The sequence below is a fragment of the Vulpes vulpes genome, chromosome 1, assembly GCF_048418805.1.
Source record: "Vulpes vulpes isolate BD-2025 chromosome 1, VulVul3, whole genome shotgun sequence".
NCBI lineage: Eukaryota > Metazoa > Chordata > Mammalia > Carnivora > Canidae > Vulpes > Vulpes vulpes.
The window spans coordinates 68,366,314-68,387,013 of record NC_132780.1 but is presented as its reverse complement, the minus strand read 5'-3'; positions in this window follow the sequence as shown (position 1 = coordinate 68,387,013).

The following is a 20,700-nucleotide window of genomic DNA, read 5'->3' as shown; positions in this document are numbered from 1 at the left end:
GTCCAATGGCAAAGAGAAAAAGACTAGAGACAGAAATAGTCTTAAAAGGATTGTCTGATACACTCTTCTTAAACATTCTTTGACCCATGCAATGGTCACATTCTAATGTTTTACATGTGCTTCAGAACCACAGTGGCTCTAAGAAGCTTTTTAATATGTGTCTTGGCCAACAGATATAAGAAGTTGTGTCAAAATTATTATCTGCAATAAAAACAGCCCAGGGTGAGGAGAGCTTTGTAAGCTGGTGTACACGGCAGCTGCTCTAGTAAGCACACAGGATAAAAAATTCTTTTAGAGCCCTCCTAAAACACTCTTGTAGGATATGGAGCATTTGCTCTTGTGACTGTATCAGTTTTCAGTTCACAGAATTGTGTTTTGTGGACCTAGTATTCTTGATGCCATTTCAATTTTAGAATTTACCCTTGGCATCTTCACCTTGAGGGAAAATCTTAACAGACAGCAGTGTTGTACTGCTGACACCAAAGGGCTTTCTGCTATGTACCTGGCCGTGGCTGACCTTCGTCACCACAGCCCACAGACAATGCACATTCCATTAAGACATGTTGGCTCCTTTTTCATTAAGTCAGATACATGGAAATTATTAATAATTGTCCCATAATTAGTCTTATTCCTGTACAAAAAAAAATTTTCCGGGCCTTTATCTTTTGATATTACAGCATCTGTGTACAGTTAATGTTTACTGTATTAGAGTAGATTGGACCATAGTGTGGGGAAAAATAAACTAATTGATAGAGATTTCAGCTTGGCTTCAACCATCCTAAAATCTTAACTCATACAGGCATTTCATTTTTCTAAACTGGACATTCTGCAGAGATAAATGAAGACAGATGGCATCACCCAGGAGCTGGTTATCCTGATGAAAGATCTCAGGAACTCACAGCTGTAAGCAACTGTGACCCCCGCCTTCACGCACGCAGAGAGGTTTGGGGTGAGAGACAGCAGCATGTTAGCACAGCTGCTCCTGAGATGTGAATGTGGACAGGGCTGCTATGATTATTTTCTGTTTAAAGTCTGTAAACCATTAGTTCACATATGAAAGGTGGATCATGTGACTCTAATGTATTCACATCTCTTCGAGGCGTCAAAAAAAGCCACGATCTGTTTCAGCAATGCTAGAATCCAGCACCTTCCAATCCCCATTGTCTAAGACCTAAACTCTTATCATGTCATGTCATATATCTTAAGAACACAGTCATGTTTGTTGTGTAAAGTAATTTATGATCAACAGACAGTAAAGGTAATGAAAATGGGGAGATCTTGAAAAATAAAAACCACTTGGCACCTCTTGTCTGTCAGGCTATTCAAGTAGAAAATCAATGTCTGGGGCTGTTTTCCTGACACAAGAAAAACATTCCAATGGGCAATGATAAATTGGAAGGTGAGAACAAAGTGTCTTATCTCTACATAGACTAAAATGTACTTGACAACGATGCTTACATTCTCTGTGTGCGCTCAGATAAGGAGAGCATGATTGGTGTCCCTTGGAATCCTACGCTGAGTGTTTTTGCCTCATTCTGAATGAATATTTGTTCAGAATCCAGATGCCACAGATGAACATGATTGAAACAGATGTATACAGAAGGTGGTAGAGTTGACAAGAGTGAGGTCATTTAGAAAGGTGTGAGAGAGCAGAAGGAGAAACAGCACATTTAGATGTCTGTAGGAATTTTTATTTTTAATGGTCCAGACTGATAAGCAGTTTAAGTGCATGAGGATGGGAATTAACTAGAGTGGTCAGTTCCTTTCAATACCGAAAAAAAATGTATTCAGCACCTAGTAGATGAGAATTCAATGTGAAATGAAACATGAAAGTTAAAATAATTAACACATGGGATATTAAGGTTAATTATCATTCTACTCATTTAGAATGCAGATAATAGACAAAGCAGTGTAGCTAAAATTATTAATCAAATTGAACACAGGCAATAAAATACATATCTGCTGGGTGTTAATATTTTCATCAATGTTACCAACCAAAATATTTGTCCTCTCTTTTTTGCTCAGAAAACAGTAAAAATAATATAACTGGCATAAGCTTCTGCTTCTTCATCTTTAAAATGAGAGTAGCAATATCACAGACAATTGTTGTGAAAATTAGACTAATTATATGTATTCTGGTTACATACATGGTGCCCTGTTGTGGGCTTTCTTTGTCTGGCCCCCTCCTGCTGACAGCACCTCTTCCCTCATTCTGAAACCTTCCTGTTAGCACTCTGCCTACCCCTGACATGTTCAGGCCACTCTTAAACTCTCCCACCCCCGGTTTGCTCGGCAATCAGATCTGAGCTATCTTTCATGGAACTAAGTTATTAAACATGTTGAATTGTGCCTTTACAGCTAGAATTTCTGTGGAGTAGTATAGTTTTAATGATCCTCATGTTCTAAAGAGATATGCTAGCCAAGACAAACAAGCCATGGGCAAGACAAAAAAGCCCTTTGGCCATCCCTCCCACCCAGGCAAAGTGTATTTCCTCTGATTCAAGTCAGGTAAAAGGGAGCATGATATTTACCCTATAACCTATAAGAGACACAGAGACTGGGTACTTGACCTTTATCCAAAAAGATTCTTAAAGTATGAGGTTGGCTGAAGTTAGCCATGATGGATGAGCTTCCTTGAAAGTGGCCTGCTGAGAGCTTTCCATGGGCCATGGGAAGTAGCTCATGGACTGCCACAAAAGAGCTCATCCCAAATATCAGCTTGTCGGGGAGAGGGGATGTCAAGTGAAAGAGTATGTGAGGTATGCCGCAGGACTGAAATTTCTTCATTTTCACAGTAGAAGCATCAAAATTGGATTGCAAAGGCACCAGCCAAGTGGGACCTAAGCTCTCCCACCCCTCCCCTCTCTCCACCAGAAGGACCAAAGGAAACAGAGCTAAGGGAAGAAAAAGAGCAAAGAGGAAAAAGCAAACTCTATTTTCTTCCTCACTATAGACTTATGGGTCAGGCCAGAAGATATGTGCAAAACAGACAAAGCTTCAGTTGAATGAGAACCTGAAGCTTTGCTTTAGTCCAAGTGCATGAAACTCTATCAATATGTGAATTGACTGGAAATTTGCCAGAGCTTTTGTATTGTGCGGGAAAGGGCCATGTGACAGGAGTCATGAAGAGCTGCATCCTTATTCAATGTTTAGAGACCAGATCATCCAATAAACCTATTGTGAGCATTGATGTTTCATATTTCTTTAATATAGTTTCTCTCCCATTATGTTTTCAATACTAAAAATGAATGCTTGGAAATGTTCTAAAGAAATGCTTTGGCCCCAGCACAGCATCCCCAAAAGGGGCTGCTCCCCCCTGCATTTCTGCTTCATGTTTGCCTTATGCATTATTTTCATTTAACATGTATTTATAATATCTTACTATGTATACATAAAGGGAGGGAAATGGCACAGCTGTTAAAAGCATGGGCTCTTATAATTTTCCTGGTTTGAGTACCAGTTGCCCCCCTGGCTGCCAGTGAAAACTCCACAGGATACTTAACCTTTGGGTACTTGAGTCTTCTTATCTGGAAAATGTAAATAATAATGCTGTTAACATCAAATGAGATAACCCCTGTAAAAAAAAATGTAAAAGTTCTCTCTGATCATGGGAACTCAGAGCCGTTAAAACCAAAAAGAGCTAAAAGAAGAGTATTCTAGGCAGAGAGAACAGCAAGTGCAACCATCTGGATGAGAGAGCTGGTTTTGCCTCTTAGAGGAATAGGAAGAAGGCTGGTGGTGCTATCAAACCTCTCCAAAATGTGTTAATGTTTTTTAAACAGCAACTATTGGCTCACTTTTTCTTTGAGTCAACAATTTGAACAAGTTGAGATGGACAGTACTTTTCTGATCTCAACTGGGCTCACTCCCAAGTTAGTGGTCAGCTACTGGGTCTGCTGGGGGCTCCTTATTCTCAGGCTGCCTCAGCTGCGACAGCGTATCTCTACTGCACATGGTCTCTCGTCCTCCAGCCGACAGCATTCAACATGTCTCCCACCACATTCCTTTATTCAAGCTGGTCATTAGCCCAATCCAGATTCATGAATTAGAGAAACAGGCTTCACCTCCTCTCTTCTTCATCAAGAAACTTGACTTCCAAGTCACACTGCAAAAAGTCACAGATCTGGGAAGGTAATATTTGGGGCTCTCCCTGCCATATGTACTATACAGCTGCTGAGGCAGTGAATGCAGTGAGAGAGATGGGCAGCTGCCAGAGGGGTCAGAGCATGCAGGCCATGATAAGGGAATGGGGTCTTTTATTGAATGCAGTATAAGTCACTGGAAGCTAGTGTGATTTATGTTTCTAAAATATTACTTAGTAACCCAATATAGTAATAGGCTACAAAGGTAAGAGTATAAGCAGAGTGATCATTTACAAGTAATTGCAGTAATACGGACAATATTTGGTGGCATCTTGGATGAGCAGCTGGGGAGCTGGAGAAATTTCAATTAATCAGGAAATACCTTATAAACATTGCTGTAGGACTTGCTGATATATAAACTGTAGGCATTATAGAAGCAGAGGAATCAAGTATGACACCTAGAGCTTTAGGTGCTAGGGAGGTTAGAGTACTCTTTACAGAGAAGTTGAAAAGTAGAGAGAAGACAAATTTGTGAAGCAATTCAAATGCCATTTTGCATATATGAAGTTTGTGATTTCAATGGAAATCATTGAATAATGATTAATTCATTATAATGAATAATTCAATGGTGACATCAAGAAAGCAATTAGATGTGGTCTAGGGGTCCTCAGGTGTTCAGAGCTAGAGTAACCAGCACACTCTGGTTACTAAAACATGGAAACATGCTTGATCACCCACGGAAAGAACATTAGTAGAGAATAGGATCCAGAACCAAATCTTGGAAAAATCAAATATTTGGGAGTTACCTAGATGGTGAAAAGACAGCAAAAAAGACAAGAGTATCTCAGGCAATCATCAAGTAGTTACAAATAAAAGGTAATCTTAGCACCTGGGTACTTTATGTTGACATGTTGAGGTGGGTAATTCTTTGTGGTGGGGGATTTGCTGGCCACTATCCCTTGGATGCCAGCAATACCTCCCCCCATTTGTGACCCCCCCAAAAAAAATGCCTCTAGACATTACCAAGTAACATCTTGGGGGCAAAAATCATCCTCCATTGAGAACCTCTTCAGAAAATCAAACAAAACAAAACTGTGAAGTGCATCAGGTCATAGTCAACAGTCCAGTGCACTGTGGAGAGGAAGTAAGCATGGGGCATGTCAACAGGCAGGTCATGGAGATCTTGGGGGCATGCTTCTAGTCCTGAGGCCAGCAGGCTACATACAGGAAAAGCTAATATTTCAGTCTGTGAGATCATAGGGAAGGTATTCTTTGTAAGATGACTTCATACGGTGAGAGACAGTAACCATAGGTATTGTGATGAGCACTGCATAATATAGAGAACGGCCGAATCAGTATGTTGTACACCTGAAACTAATGGAACATTGAATTTCAGATATACATCAATTTAAAATTTTTAGAATTTAAAAAATAGAGAGAGTGGAGCATCTTCTGTTCTAATGAGGCAACTTTAGGTGGTGTCAACCAGACAAGGGCTGGGCACCAGAAACAGCAGCCATGCTGCATACGTTGGAACATTTGTCTCCACCCAACACACATACCACACTTCTCCTGAGAGGACAGGGGGGCTGTAAATGGAGTTCATAACTGAACGTGTTAACATGAGGAAGTTTCCATGATACCCTAAGAGATGGGGTTCAGTGAGCTTCCAGGCTGGCAACACATCCACAGCTGGGAGGGTGATACTCCCAACTCCACACGGACAGAAGCTCCTGTGCTCTGCATCCTCCCAAAACTCATCCTATGTATGTCTCCATCTGGTTTTTCCTCTTTATCAACTGGTAAACATAAATAAGCATTTCCCTGGGTTCTGTGAGCTGCTCTAACAAATTAAGCAAACCCAAAGAGAGGGTCACTAGAACCTCCAATCTAGAGCCTGTTGGTCAGAAGCTTGTGGCTGGAGTCTGAAGTGGGGGAGGGGAGCAGTGCTGTGGGACCAAACCTTTACTGTGGAATCTGATGCTACCTCCAGGTGGACAGTGTCAGAACTGAGCTGAGTTGCCAGACACCCAGCTGATGTCCCTGAAAGATGCCTGGTGTGGGGAAAAACTTCCACACATTCGGTAACAAGACTGTCAGTAGTGAAGTGTTTCCTGTGAATAGTGAGGGAGATTCACAGGAAAGAAACACATTTTGAAAAAACTGGGTTTTTCCTGACCTAGGAAGGAAAAAAAAAAAAAGTGTTGCTTTTTTTGTTTTGTTTTGTTTTCCAATTAGGTAGTTCAAGCCTAAAAGTAAGAGAAAAATGGTTTCTTACCTTAGAGACAGTCAGGCGAGATGAACTCCCTCTTCCTGGTGGGCCAGTCCATTCTTTTGTTCTATTTGGCTCTTCAGCTGATTGGATGAAACCCACTCCCATGGTTGAAGGCCATCTACTTTGCTCAGTCTACAGATTCAAATACTAATCTTATCCAGAAGTGCCCTTGTAGACACAACAGAATAATGTGAGACCAAAGATCTGGGGACCTCATAGCCTAGTCATGTTGACACATAAAATTAACCATCACAAGTGTCATCAGAGGAAAAAAAAAAAAACAACAACAACGCTAGGAGCGTCTTCTTTACTCTGTCCTATTTAACCATTGGTACAGCTGGCTCAGGGTTTTACCATATAGGATCCAGGGACGGACAAGGTGAGGACAAAATCACCACTTAGGACTCATCCAACCTCCATTCTTGACTTCCTTCTCCAACCCAAATATTTAAGTGACTTGATACTAGTATATTATTGTAATTACGTGAGCTTCTTCAGCTGCCCATAATGTCAGACTCACCTAGCAGAAATTGCTTCTACTTGGGGAAATGTGCCAATTGGTAACTATGCCGTGGACAATTCCCCAAAGTTACAGGCATCTAAAAATATGCCAACCAGAATGAATCGGAGGAAGTTATAGACTCCCTTTAGGGTCTACTCCACAGGAAGCTTTTAAAATTGTGCAGTCATTATGGGCACTGATGTGGGTACTTGACGGGATGAGCACTGGGTGTTATTCTATATGTTGGCAAATTGAACACCAATAAACAATAAATAAAAAATAAAATAAAATAAATAAAATTGTGCAGTCATAACCTGAACATGGGCATGCCTGGCCATTTCTCCCTGTCTCTGACATTGACCAGATTTTCCTTCTGTCCACCTGTTTCTCTTGCTTACACTATACCACTGAGAGTTCTTGTCTTTCCTCACTCTGGTTTCACTGAGCAAGCTCAGACTCAGCTTTCCATTTGGAAATAGTGTCCCCAAATAATCAATGTCAGTCCACAATAAGCTTAACTCAAATTAAATGTCCCTGCAGGTCATAAATACAAGGCGAAGATGTTCCTCCTACGCATCCAAGTCCACAGGGACCTATACCTCCAGACCAACCTTGCCAGGTGTTCCACCGGGGAGGGAAACTCAGAAAATCAATAATATACTTGTTTCCAGTTGGAGATGGCGTCTACCTCTTCATCCATACTTTTTCACCCACTTTGTTTTGTAATCAACTTATGGTTTCAGTAGACAGATTTCAGGCTGCAAACTTTATTCTCTGTAAGAAACAAGCTGGCCCAAATTAGATGCAGACTGATGGTTATGGCATCATTAGCCCACGTACTATCCCCAAAGAGTTGACACCCTGAAGATAGTAAGAAAGATGTGTTTGTTTCACATTGACCTTGCACTGAGTTGTTCATAACAAAACCTACTCACCCTGACTCCTCTCTCTCATTCCCCAGACCCGGTCCACCCTACCCTACTGTCGTGTGTTTCTTCTCGTAAGATTTATCATCTTCTGACAAAGTACAACTTAAATATAGCATGTTTAGTTAACTTTTTTCTTCAAATCCCCACCACCTCCATTATAATATGAACTCCAGAGGGCAAGAATTTTTGTTTTATTTACCGATGAATCCCATGTGCCAGGAACCCTGCCTGGAGCACAGCTGATGTTCAGCGTGTGACACCTGAAAGAATCGGAATCCGTTGTACAGGCAATGTGGGGGGAGAGAGGGAAGACACAAACCAACCCAGTCTTTTAGAGTCCCTTTTCTCCTAGAGAAAAGCAGGATAGCCAAGGAAATTCTACACCCTTCCTTGTCTTGTCCCTGTCTGACTTCTGACTTCACCTTTGCTTCCAATTCTAATTTGATGAACTGGTTTTAATCCAACTGTCTCCCCAAAATCTGTTTGCTATTTGTTCATACTTGAGTGACAATCAGCCACGTTGCATTTTTTTAAAAATACAGTTTCTATTTTTATACCTCAATTTCTGACTCATCCCAGATTTCTTTTCCTCTATTACCTTTTTAATTCTCAGTTGATGACACTGGCCTCTGATACCCTGTTCACATATGTCTTGATTAGAGGAAATCACGCAGGCTTCTCAGCACTAGAGTGGTAACAGTGGGTTACATCACTCTACCAGTTGAATCAGAGCCAAACCACAAAGCCTTGTGGATCAATTTCAGAACTTTTTTCTTCAACAGTGGGTGGCACTGCAGTGGTTTTGAGCATGTCTCTGCCATGCCCTCAGCATTACCTAATTGAGATACCACGACCTCGATTTGCTACATCATTACCACGGGCATATACAGGAGCACCCCCACCTTGGCATGTACACTGTGCTATCCTTTGCTCTCTGAATACTCATTTGGGAGACTCTTTTGATCCAAAACTGGCAATGGCCTAGTTCCCTAACTGATTTTCATTCATTGATTTCTTGGATAAGTAGTTTCTAATACCACATGAGAGATTGTTTAAAAAAAAAAAAAAAGAAATTCTTTCTTCTCAAAAGATGGAGTATTGATGACACTATGTTCTTGTCCACCATGTTATACCAATTTGTCAAACCCACTGAAGTATAATGCATTTCATTTGTTGTTTTAAAGTATCCTTTTTTTTTTTTTAATCACGGTTCAGGGAAATCTCAGTGCAAAGTATATACAGATGAGGAGAGCCACAGGTATTCTCTCTCATGTGACTCATTTCATCTCGATGAAAGTTTAAACATTAAGTAGGTCTGCTTGAGTCTTGCTTTTCAAATCTATTAGCCGTTCACTACAGTGCTAAAGAGCTCTAGGAAACTGAAAAGAGTATGCATGCTTTTTGTTGTCAAGGCCCCCTAATTCAGTGAGAAGCACAAAGCATGTTTTCACAAAAAGTTACCTTTTTTGGAAACAATCGAGGTAATACACTATGACTCAGAGAAAAGGGAACAACTTTCATCTACACCAGTGAGGACTGGGGTCATCTGAATGGAAGAGATAAGGGTCTGTGTCTCAAAAATTAGCTCTCTTTGACTCGATGCCATGGAGAGTGAGTGCTCTCAGAGTAAGAGCATAAGAGCAGAGGCAGCAGGGCTCAATGGACAAATGTCTGCACAGATGGCTGCTTGAGGTCATAGGGCTCATTAACTCATCCGTTCATTTATGAATCCACTAGTTCAGTAAGTTTTTTGAGTGGTTTAATATGCCACTGTGTTGAGTGGGTGCAGAGAATACAAAGCTGAGCCAAACAGAAAGAATTCCCTCGGAGCACCCCAGTGGCACAGTCAGTCAAGAATCTGACTTCAGCTCAGGTCATGATCTCAGGGATGGAGCCCCAAGTTGGGTTCCCCACTCATCAGGGAGTCTGCTTCTCCCTCTCCCTCTTCTCCTCCCTCTGCTCTTGCTCTCTCTGTCTCTCACTCAAATAAATAAATAAAATCTTCAAAAAAAAAAAAAAAAGAATGCCTGCCCTCATGGAGCTTACATTTTCATGCAGGACTCAGAGCTAAATAAGTCTGCTAAACAATAAAGTACATGCTGTGTTAACCAGAAAGGAAAGAAGCAGGGCAATGGGGAAGGGACCCACAGGGAAAGTTTGGAGAAAAGCATCCCAGGAGAGGGGACAGTGCGTGTGAAGCCTCTGCAGCATGAAGAGCAGGATGTGATCTGACAGTAAATCAAGGGAGTGGCTGCAGGTGGATAAGCAGGGGTGAAGCAGTGAGGTGCAGGACCCAGCACCACTGCACCCGCTCTGGGGACGAACCTTGCACAATATCCCGCAAGGGGCTGGGACTTCACCCTGTGTGGACTTGGAGCCCTGTGGACTGTTCTAAGTCAGAAATGGACATAATGAACCGTGTTTAAAAGAAGTCATTAGTGTTGATGTGTGAGGCAAGGCTGGAGGGGGTACATAGGGAGGTCAGGAAACCCAGAGGACAGTTGCTGACTTTTTGAAGTGGTTTCTAGGGAAAGGGCCATGATTTTGGCGCTAAAAGTGATCTTTGATAATATTCCAGGACAACAATGTTTAACCACGTTTAGTCTTCTGGGAAATATCTATATCTTATGGGAAATATCTTCTCTGTGTTTAAGTCACAGAGAGGGAGCAGAGGGGAGGGAGAAAGTTGAGATAAAAGACAAAAAGAAAAATTAAAAGACTAAAATCCTAAAGGACACAGAGATGCCAATTGGAGGGGTTTGCCTTGGAAAGATGGATGGAGGAGAAGACAGATATCTGGCTGAAGATGTAAGCATGAGATGTGGTACATGTAGGAAGCAGAATGCAGTGAGAGTCTGTTCCAGGACGCCTCTCCATCTCCTACCTGGCACTGTGCCGGCCCTGGGATGCAGCAGAAATGCTGGCCACTGGCCCCAAAGAAGGTGTCCAAATATGGTGAAGATCAGTGGGCCAGGACCATCAGGACTTTGAAGAGGGCAACCTAATCAGATGGTGAGGATCAAGAAGGGAAGGGACTGTTAGGAATCATGGTGGGATGACCTTCTAGAAACGCAGAGGAGAGCCGAGAGCCTGACAGCTCCTCTCCTTTCTCGGAGCATCCAGAAATATGGAAAGGAGACACTTCATTAGAGGGATGCTCCAAAAAGTGAAGTCAGCATGGCCTGGCCAGGTCTGGTTTGGAGTAGAGCCAAGAACTAGCAAATTCCAGATGTGAGACAAAGTCGGAGCTTCTAAGGCCAAGTCCGGTGTCCTTCCACAAGGAGAAAGCCAGGGTAAGAGCTTGTGCCTGTAGCAGTAATTGTATACGTTGGGACTGAGTGAATTAGGAGACTTATAAATAAAGTAGCGTTAGCTTCAGGAGATCATATGAGGAATAATGAAGAATTTACCCACTGGAGTCTAAAAAATTGACCAACCATATATTTCCTTTAGAAAATTGCTGTAACTGGCTCCATAAGACTCTGACTTAGACAGTAGTCAAAGTCCCTGGCAAGACAAAACTCAGCCAAATAAAATAGGGTTTCCAAAATTATCCCCTTCTGTTCACCTTTACCACACCTGGATTCTTCTGAATTCTCTCTCTCTCTCTCTCTCTCTCTCTCATCAATTTTTCAAGCCCAGTTTCTTCCATTTCTGTCTCCCATTTTGTCACCCCCTTCCAATGTGGAACTACCACATGTCTCTGGAGAGAAGCCAGACCCCCAAGCACTCATCGCTGGACCACTGTTTTAGAAAAAATAGCACAACTGTGACTTGACTGCATTTCATTGCCCCAAAACTACAGTGATTTGGGGGGAAGGAAGGGGTTTCACTACAGCTTTATCTGATGATCCCTCTCAATAAGGGAGAAAGCTATTGGCTCCATAAATATTTTTGAGGAAAAGTCTTGCTGGGATAGTTCAGCCATGACATGAAGGAGGCAGCATCTTAGCTCCTCAAGTCACCAGCCAGGACACCCTCACATCCTCTGGCTGGGGTCTTACAGGGTCCGAGAACCATTTCTGCCTGGTTGAGACTGTGTTTAAGTCTCCTGCCATCCCTTTGAAACTCAGTCATTTGTATACCATTGCTATCTCATCTTCATCCAATCTACAAATGTGGCTTTTTGGAAATGGTACAAGGTGGGTACGGATCAGAGTGCTGCACGGGCGCTGTGGTGGATTTATTTGGCGGTGTGTGCTGTATTAGGTAGAATCCACTTAGTACTGGGTAGAGGAAAGGATGAAATTAGAATCATGGTTGGCAGAAACCGTCCCCCATCTGGCACTTTAATTACATACCACCTTGACCTACAACAGTTCTCCCTGTTCCAAGCACTAAGATTTGGGAGGGTGGGGGGTCAAGGGTGTGGACTTAGAAGATATATTATTTAGAATATCTTCTTTACCTTTGTGAGAAATCAACTGTATAAAATTTTACTTCACCATGGCTCTCTGTTTTACAGTGAAGCGAAACTTCCAGTCACCCGATGAACATGACCAGCACACGGCTGGGATAAACCAACAAGCTCGCTGCCTATTTTCACCCATGACATCAGACATTATTTCGAGTAGGACACTGTCTCAGTACCCAGTTCCATGACCTCCTTCCTGAGCCTTTTTTTTTTTTAAGGGTCAGTTTTAGTTGCTGCTGACATGCGGCATTTTCAAAGACTCAAAGTGGTCTTTATTACAACCCTTGACTTCACCTTCTATGCCAACAGGAAATTTTATACAACTCTAATCTCCCCTATTACTGCAGTGCCGGGAAGCAGGGCCCTGGCACAGGTTCATACTGCCACCTACAGCCAGAAGAAGATTCTGTTCCCTTCTCATTCCATTTATTTTTTTTCTGTTCTAACCACTGTTCTGTTTCCTTTAAGTCCACAAAGACTTAGCTCTTATCTTTCTACTTAAATCCACAAGTTGGATTTATAGTCAAATTGGAATCACCGTTTCAGTCTCTACTGTTGGGGTCTTGCTACGGAGGGAGCGGTCAGATCAGTGAGGCAAGGCTGGAGCTCTGTTTTTCTTTCAAGTGAAATGTTGTAGTCATTTTTCTAGTGCTTTCTCAGGGCCTGCACTCCCCTTCATCCAAACGCCCTGTCTTCCTGTTCCGGGCCCCACGTTGACCCAGCTGTAATTTAGAACCAACCTTTAATTCACCTCATAGGGCTACTGCACTCGCCGGCAACCAAATAATCCGATTGCTCTGAAACAGACATTGACACTGATTGTCACTAAATATAACAAGTGCCTTATGTACATTTCATTGGAACCACAAGCTCAAATTAGCCTGTCAGAATTTCACGAGTCCTGATGCCAGTGTGTCAAGTGACACAATTAGCTCCAGAGAATAAAGAAAAGGCTTGTCAGAGCCCTCAGCGCGTCTCTCTGAGTCCCATCCCTTTCCATGGTGCCTGATTTAATTCAAATTCTTTTCATGCTTGAAACGTGTGTATGTGTGTGTGTGTGTGTGTGTGTGTGTGTGTGCTCGCTTGTGTTACTCTTCAAACTTCAAAATGATCACGCAGCAAAGAGTTGGGGTAAAATGGGTGTGTTTTACAAAGGCCCAAATGCATGTTCCCCTTTTTACTTACCTTTTGTCAATGAGAATTAATCAAAGGTCAAATTCTGTTTGTGAGAAAAACAAAATAGGCTGAAAAGAAGGGTGGAAAGATCACAACTGAAAGAATATTGATCCTGTGTGATTACTACCCACCAAACCCAAAGGCTCTGGGATCACCAAGAGGCAGCACTTCTCAGATGGCAAGAAAACTGAAATGTTTGTATTTAATGCTGGATTAGAAGAAGGGCCCTTTGATGCCGTGTTCTGTCTCCAGAAAAGAGAGTGTGATATTGGGTCCCTTAGGGAAAAGCTGAAGCACATGCTGCCCTAAAACATTGCCTGGAACGGACCAGCTGACGTGGAGAACATTTCCCAAAAGATTTACATTCACTCTCACAGTGAGAATTGGAGTGATTCAGATTCTCATCCCGTGGCTCATGCGTGAGGAGAGCTCTTTAAATATTGGAGGAATATGCCCCAAAGACATGCCTGTTGCAGAATCACAGAGACCTGAACGTGCTCTGCACAACCGTTTAGCTGCCTTGGGCCCTTAGCAGGTGAGCCTCAGTTTCCAGAAAGCCACGCAGTCCCACCCAGCCTCTCCAGACACAGAGAGGAGGTGGCGTGGAGACCAAGCCAGGGCCACCACTCCTGGAATTGGCATAAAGAATGCCAGAGCTCAAAATGCAAATGCTCAAAAGGTAAATTATCTATCAGTAAATTATGAAAACCTCCTCCTTTGTCTTTATTTTTTTAAGATTTTATTTATTTATCCATGAGAGACACAGAGATAGAGAGGCAGAGACACAGGCAGAGAGAGAAGCAGACTCCCTGCAGGGAGCCCAATGCGGTACTCGAACCCAGGACCTCAGGATCATGACCTGACAAAGGCAGACATTCAACCACTGAGCCACCCAGGTGCCGCCCCACCCGCCTTTGTCTTTAAAGGCTCTTCCCATGCTGGACCAGTCAGAGTTCTCCAGAGAAGTAGCAGCAATAGGATAGAGAGAGAGAGACTTCTCATAAGGGATGGGCTTGTGCAATTGTGGGGCTGGCAAGGCTAGCTCCATGGAGCATTCAGGCAGGAGTCCACCTTGCCATATTAAGGCTGAATTCCTTCTTCTCCCAGAAATCTGGTTTTGCTCTTCAGGCCTTCAACTGATTGGATGAGGCCCACTCACGTGGCGGAGGGCAATGTGTTTTACTCCATGGCACCTGATGGCAAGTGCTCTCCACTTCCACGAAGCACCCCCAGTGACACACAGACCACTCTGTGCCCAAATGACCCGGCATCACCACCCAGCCAATCCGACATGGAAAACGAGCCACCACATGTGCCATCCTAGACAGTCCCAGTTCTTCCCCTGGTTACCTAGGAGGCCGCATACTAAATATAAAACCGTGCCTCTCCCATGTCACTTCAGAGTCTGTAGTATTTAGATCCTGGCTGACATATAATTAGATCTATTCTGTTATTTTTCTCTCGCCAGCTCTGTCTGCCTGAGAGGTCAGCTGGCCTTCTTCATAAGGTCAAAAGGCTCCTGCCACTGCCTGGCCCCAGTGAAGCTGCTCCGAGGGCACAGGGAAGGGCCCCGCCTGGGATCCCCACCTTGGCTCAAGCATCGGGGCCCACCATGGACGTGACCACCTATCAGCAGGGCCTGGCTCTTGTCCTCACCATGTACACACCTGCCAGCCAAATGTCAAATGTGCCACCATGGCAAAGGACATAGTGGTGCCTAAATGTAGAGGTGGAATAGAATTAGCAAGTATAACCTGATACACTTGGTTACTATTTTTTTTAATTCCCAGGAGAATACAGATGTGTTTACTCTTCCACCCAGCGCCATGAAAAGAGTCCCCAGAGCTGCTGGGATCTCTGGCTTGCCAGTGGCAGGTGGTCCAGTTAGCACCCCACTGTGCTTCCAAGATCACAGAGTCGCCCTCTGCACAATTTCCACCTGACTCCATGGACTGACCACAGGGAAAGACCCCCCCGTGCAGGCTGTCAATGTCCTGGCCTATCAGGGCTGCTACACCCCTACAGGAAAGAACTGCCACCAGGATGGAACCCCTCCTCCCTCACCCCTGGCAGGGACAGAGCGTGACACTGTCGCTCCTGTGTCCATAACCCTTTCACACGCCAAGCGCTTTTTAAAGGATTAATAGGATTAACCAGGAGACCAAAATCTAAGAGGTCCTGCTCTTCTAGAGCTGAGCAGCCAGAGACAATAGCAGGTGGGATGTGGCCATCCTTCAGCCTCCCTCCCTGGACAGTCTGCAGGCCTGTCTGGATGCGGCCCGGCTGAGTGACAGGTGTTGGTCAAAGCTCTAATAATAAAACCTCTGAGATTAGCTATAAACACGAGTTGTGCATGTGGGCTAAAGACAAAAGGACGACTGTGTGAGTCACATGTACATAGAGGAAGCAACAAAGAATTCAGAAGGATGTAGGACAAGCAGTCAACCCTGACCTGAGAATCACTGTCCGCAAACAGCCGCTGGTCGGAAGAACAATGCATCAGAACCTGGCAGGAAGGCTAGTGGGGCTGAAGCCCGGCAGGCTGTGTGCCTACCCTCTAGAAGGCAGATCACTCCAGGCCAGCAAAACAGGGTATATGCCATTACAACTTCTAAAATAATAATCTTTCTTTATAAGTTAGATAGACCATATTCTCTCAAGTATTTTTTTTTTACTATTTGTGTTTTTTTTGCCTGTGTTTCTATTTTTTTATATATATTTTTATTGGAGTTCAATTTGCCAACATATAGTATAACACCCAGTGCTCATCCTGCCAAGCACCCCCCTCAGTGCCCGTCACCCAGTCACACCCCCACCCACCCACCTCCCTTTCCACTACCCCTTGTTTATTTCCCAGAGTTAGGTGTCATGTTTTGTCACCCTCACTGATATTTTCACTCATTTTCTCTCCTTTCCCTTTATTCCCTTTTATTAATTTTTATATTCTCCAAATGAATGAGACCATATAATGTTTGTCCTTCTCCGATTGACTTACTTCACTCAGCATAATACCCTCCAGGTCCATCCATGTCAAAGCAAATGGCGAGTATTTGTCGTTTCAAATGGCTGAGGAATATTCCATTGTATACATAGACCACATCTTCTTTATCCATTCATCTTTTGATGGACACTGAGGCTCCTTCCACAGTTTGGCTATTGTGGACATTGCTGCTAGAAACATCGGGGTGCAGGTGTCCCGGTGTTTCACTGCATCTGTATCTTTGGGGTAAATCCCCAGCAGTGCAATTGCTGGGTCATAGGGTAGCTCTATTTTTAACTCTTGGAGGAATCTCCACAGAGTTTTCCAGAGTGGCTGCACAGTTCACATTCCCACCAACAGTGTAAGAGGGTTCCCTTTTCTCCGCATCCTCTCCAACATTTGTTGTTTCCTGCCTTGTTAATTTTCCCCATTCTCACTGGTGTGAGGTGGTATCTCATTGTGGTTTTGATTTGTATTTCCCTGATGGCCAGTGATGCGGAGCATTTTCTCATGTGCTTGTTTGGCCTGTGTTTCTAACAGCTTTCTTGGAATATGTTTAATATACAGTCCACTGTGCATATTAAAGTTGGAGGATTTTGACAACTTTCTATACCATAATCAAGGGTAGGGGTATATGAACACGTACAAAGTTAATTTCCGCACCTTTGAAACCTGTCCTTCCTACCTCTCCAGCTTCACCCTCAACCCCAAGAACCATTGGTCCACTCTCAATCATTATAAATTTGCATTTTATGGAATTTTACAGAAGTGAAACCATGCAGTTTATACCTTTATCTGTTCTGCTTCTTTCACTGGGCATCATTATTTTGGGCTCCATCTGCTTGTGGCCTGTATCAATAGCGTCTTCCTTGTTATTGTTGGCTAACATCCTCTTACATGGATGGATATTTCGTTTATGCCTTCATCTATTGATGGACATTTGGTTTTGTTCTTTTTTTCCAGTTTCAGCTAATATAAATGAAACAGCCAGGAACATCTGTGTAGAAATCTTTGCAGGGACCTGTGCTTTCATTTCTTAGGAGTGAATGCCAAGGAGCAGGATAACTGAGCCCTGTAGAAAGTGTCTGTTTAAGTGGCTGAGAAACTGCCAAACTTGATCCCCTGGTTATGCATTCATTCTGCAGTGCCCCCACCCCAGTGGCCGAGGAGGATGCCAAACCCTCTATGTCCCACTCGTTTTTTTGAAGTAGTAGGTGTGTCCAACGGTGGTTTTAGGTTGCATTTCCCTGAAGTCTAGCCGGGTTAAGCATCTTTTCATGTACTCATTTGCCATGGTTTTATTGATTTTTTTCATTGATCGATGTCATCATCAACTATTAATAACATTTTTGGCTTTACTATCACAATTTGCAATTCATTTCGCATAGATGCCCAAGGTGCAATTTTCTTCCGATCTCTATTATTTACTTGTGGACCACACAGCGTGACATTAATAGTCCATCAATTGTAAGACGGCTCTTCCAGGTAAAAATGAACCAAAATAAATGCTTAAAGCTTTATACCCAAATCCATCTGAGAGATAAACTTCCCATACATCAATTATCAAAAAAAAAAGATTCACTTTCATTTAAGAAATATGTCATCTTTTAACTTATACTTAATAAGTATTAGTTTCAATTCATTTGGAGAAGATGGGGAACTCTTATAATATAGCTAACTTGACAACTTATTTTCTTATACTTCTAAGGGTCGAGGGCTTTTTTCTATAAATATTTTTTCTTTCTTTTTTTTTAAAGATTTTATTTATTTATTTGACACAGAAAGAGAGCACAAGGAGAGGGAACCACAGACAGAAGGAGAGAGGGGAGCAAACTCCCCACTGAGCCAGGAGCCCAACCCAAGGCTCAATCCTGAGACACTAGGATCATGCCATGAGCTGAAGGGAGACACTTAACTGACTGACACACCTTGGCACCCCTAAGCTCAAGGGCTTTTTATACAGGTTTTTAGAAATACTTTTCTGCCAATGTTTACACTTTATCTCACCATAGTTAAAGCTATTACAACATTTAAATACTCCATTCTTACTCTTCCTATTGATTTCAAAGTCTTCCAAATCGAACAGTGTATAAACAGGATAAATACGTACTCTGTTGGCTAAATATTTAAATACATATATCCCTTGTATATGCGTTTGAGTATGTGAGAGGAAAAAATAAAAAAGAACTTATGTTTCCTCTTAAAAATATCATGACAAGTATACATATCCAGTAAATGAGACATTATACATTCTGAATTCTCTACTAGTACACTATGCAAATAAAAAGTTCCCAGCCATATAAAAAGTTAAGTAATCTTTCATAATTGCAAAACATTTCAGCTATACCAGTGATCAGACCTGCAGTGAACATTCACATTTCTGCAATAGGCCTTTCCCTGCTCACCCATCAGCTGCCATTTCTCTCATTTCATCACACGACTTAAAACAGAAGTGTGCCCTGAGTAAAGCCCACAATGTCCATTTGCTGTGGCTTACTACTATCACCATAATAGTGCATCTTTTCTGGCAAAGTAGGGAAATGAGTTGTTCAGCAGTGAAATAAAATGAAGTCTTGGCAGGAAGGCAGTGAGGCCAGAGACAAGGCATGGCATAAGAGAGAGAATCAGAGAAAACCATGAACAGCAAATAAGGTGTCAGAACGTGAGAAGAGGGTTTAGTTAGATGGAAACAAGTCTGTAGGAGGGAAGCATAAGAAGAAAACAATCCAAGTATACTTTGAAAATGAGGCCAATATGCAGACTGCTGCAGAGAATTTCCCTCGCCCGGCCATGGGCAGCCTGCCCAGTGCCACCCTGCACCACCAGGTCAGAGCCATCTGTCAGTGTGGGATCCCTCTCACAGACCCCAATCCTTCGAGGGCATCCCAGGAACCCGTTTGTTCACTAGAAATTACCAAAAGCATGTGAGGGCAAGACAGTTCCCCAAAACAAAAGAAAATGCATCAAGAATACATCAACCACCAAATGTCTATGACATGTGAGTGAACCATGTGAATATGGGAAGAAATGCTACAGGTGACGTCAACATGAGCAGTCATATGTGCTATAGTGCATCATTGACAGGTAGGCCTGGTCTTGAGAAAATTGCTTTGTTGCCATCAGCTTAAGTAATTAAAAGACATAATTAATATCTTTGATAAAACATATACAAAATTCCTCTAACACACTAATATTCTATGAAGACCGTCCAGGGAGGAAATCTGTTATTGTCCTTAAGCACGGAGTTTAAGCAGCTGGAACCAGTTTTCTGAGCCATATTTAATCTAACTAGGTCTTTATCTTTTGGATTCAACTCAGAAATACAGAAAGCTGAAGTCTCAATTTCTTGATCTTGTAAGCTAAAGATCAAATTTTGTCTTAATTGTGCTTGAGATTTTTGCTGAAATCCTATTTTAAAATTGCAGCAAATTTGCAAGATAGAGAAAAGTGAGAAGAAAGAAATACTCGCCTCTAAGCCACCCTTCAGATGTCTTACTTTTCCAGTTATTATATATTCTTCAAAAACATGATTTCTAATTGCTTCCCAATATTCTATCATATGAAAAAACAGGATTTTTTTATACTTATCTCTTTATTTATTTTTAAAGATTCTATTTATTTAGAGGGAGAACGAGTTGGGGGAGGGGCAGAATGAGAGAGAGAATCTCAAGCAGACTCTACACTGAGCGTGGAGCCCGACATGGTGCTTGAGGTCAAGATGGTGAGATTGTGATCTGAGCTGAAATCAAGAATAAGATCCTTAACTGACTGAGCCACCCAGGTACCCCAATATATCTTTAAAAAAAAAAGTGTTATTTTAACATCTTCCTTGCAATGTAAGTGTGCCCATCTCTGGTCATTTTCATCAGAGAAATTCCTAAAAGTGAACTTACCAAGTCAAAGCTGTGCACGTTTAAGCTGCAAATCTACATTGTAAATTACTCTCTAGATTATTTGCACTAATTTACATAGTTACCAGCAATATTTGGGCATGCTCTTTTTAAGCACCTTACTAGTTCGATTAATATAGAACATATATACTTGTATCTGCTGTAGCTCCAAGCTAAATATATTTATATCCACACTTGGAGTAACAAATGCGCACCACATGTGCCATTCACCATCTCACTCTTGCACTAGGGGAATAGTCTCTAATGAGCACAAACAAAAATTCTTTGTGTTGAGGTGGGACTTGCCTTGTAAGCCCTTCTGAGCATAGTTCTCCAGACAACCACTCCCAGTGGATGGACTTGAGGCTCCAGACATCCCAGGATCTAGAGTGTGAACTATCAGCACTTCTATCAAAGATGAAACTGGGAAGTTTATGAAGCATGAATGGAGC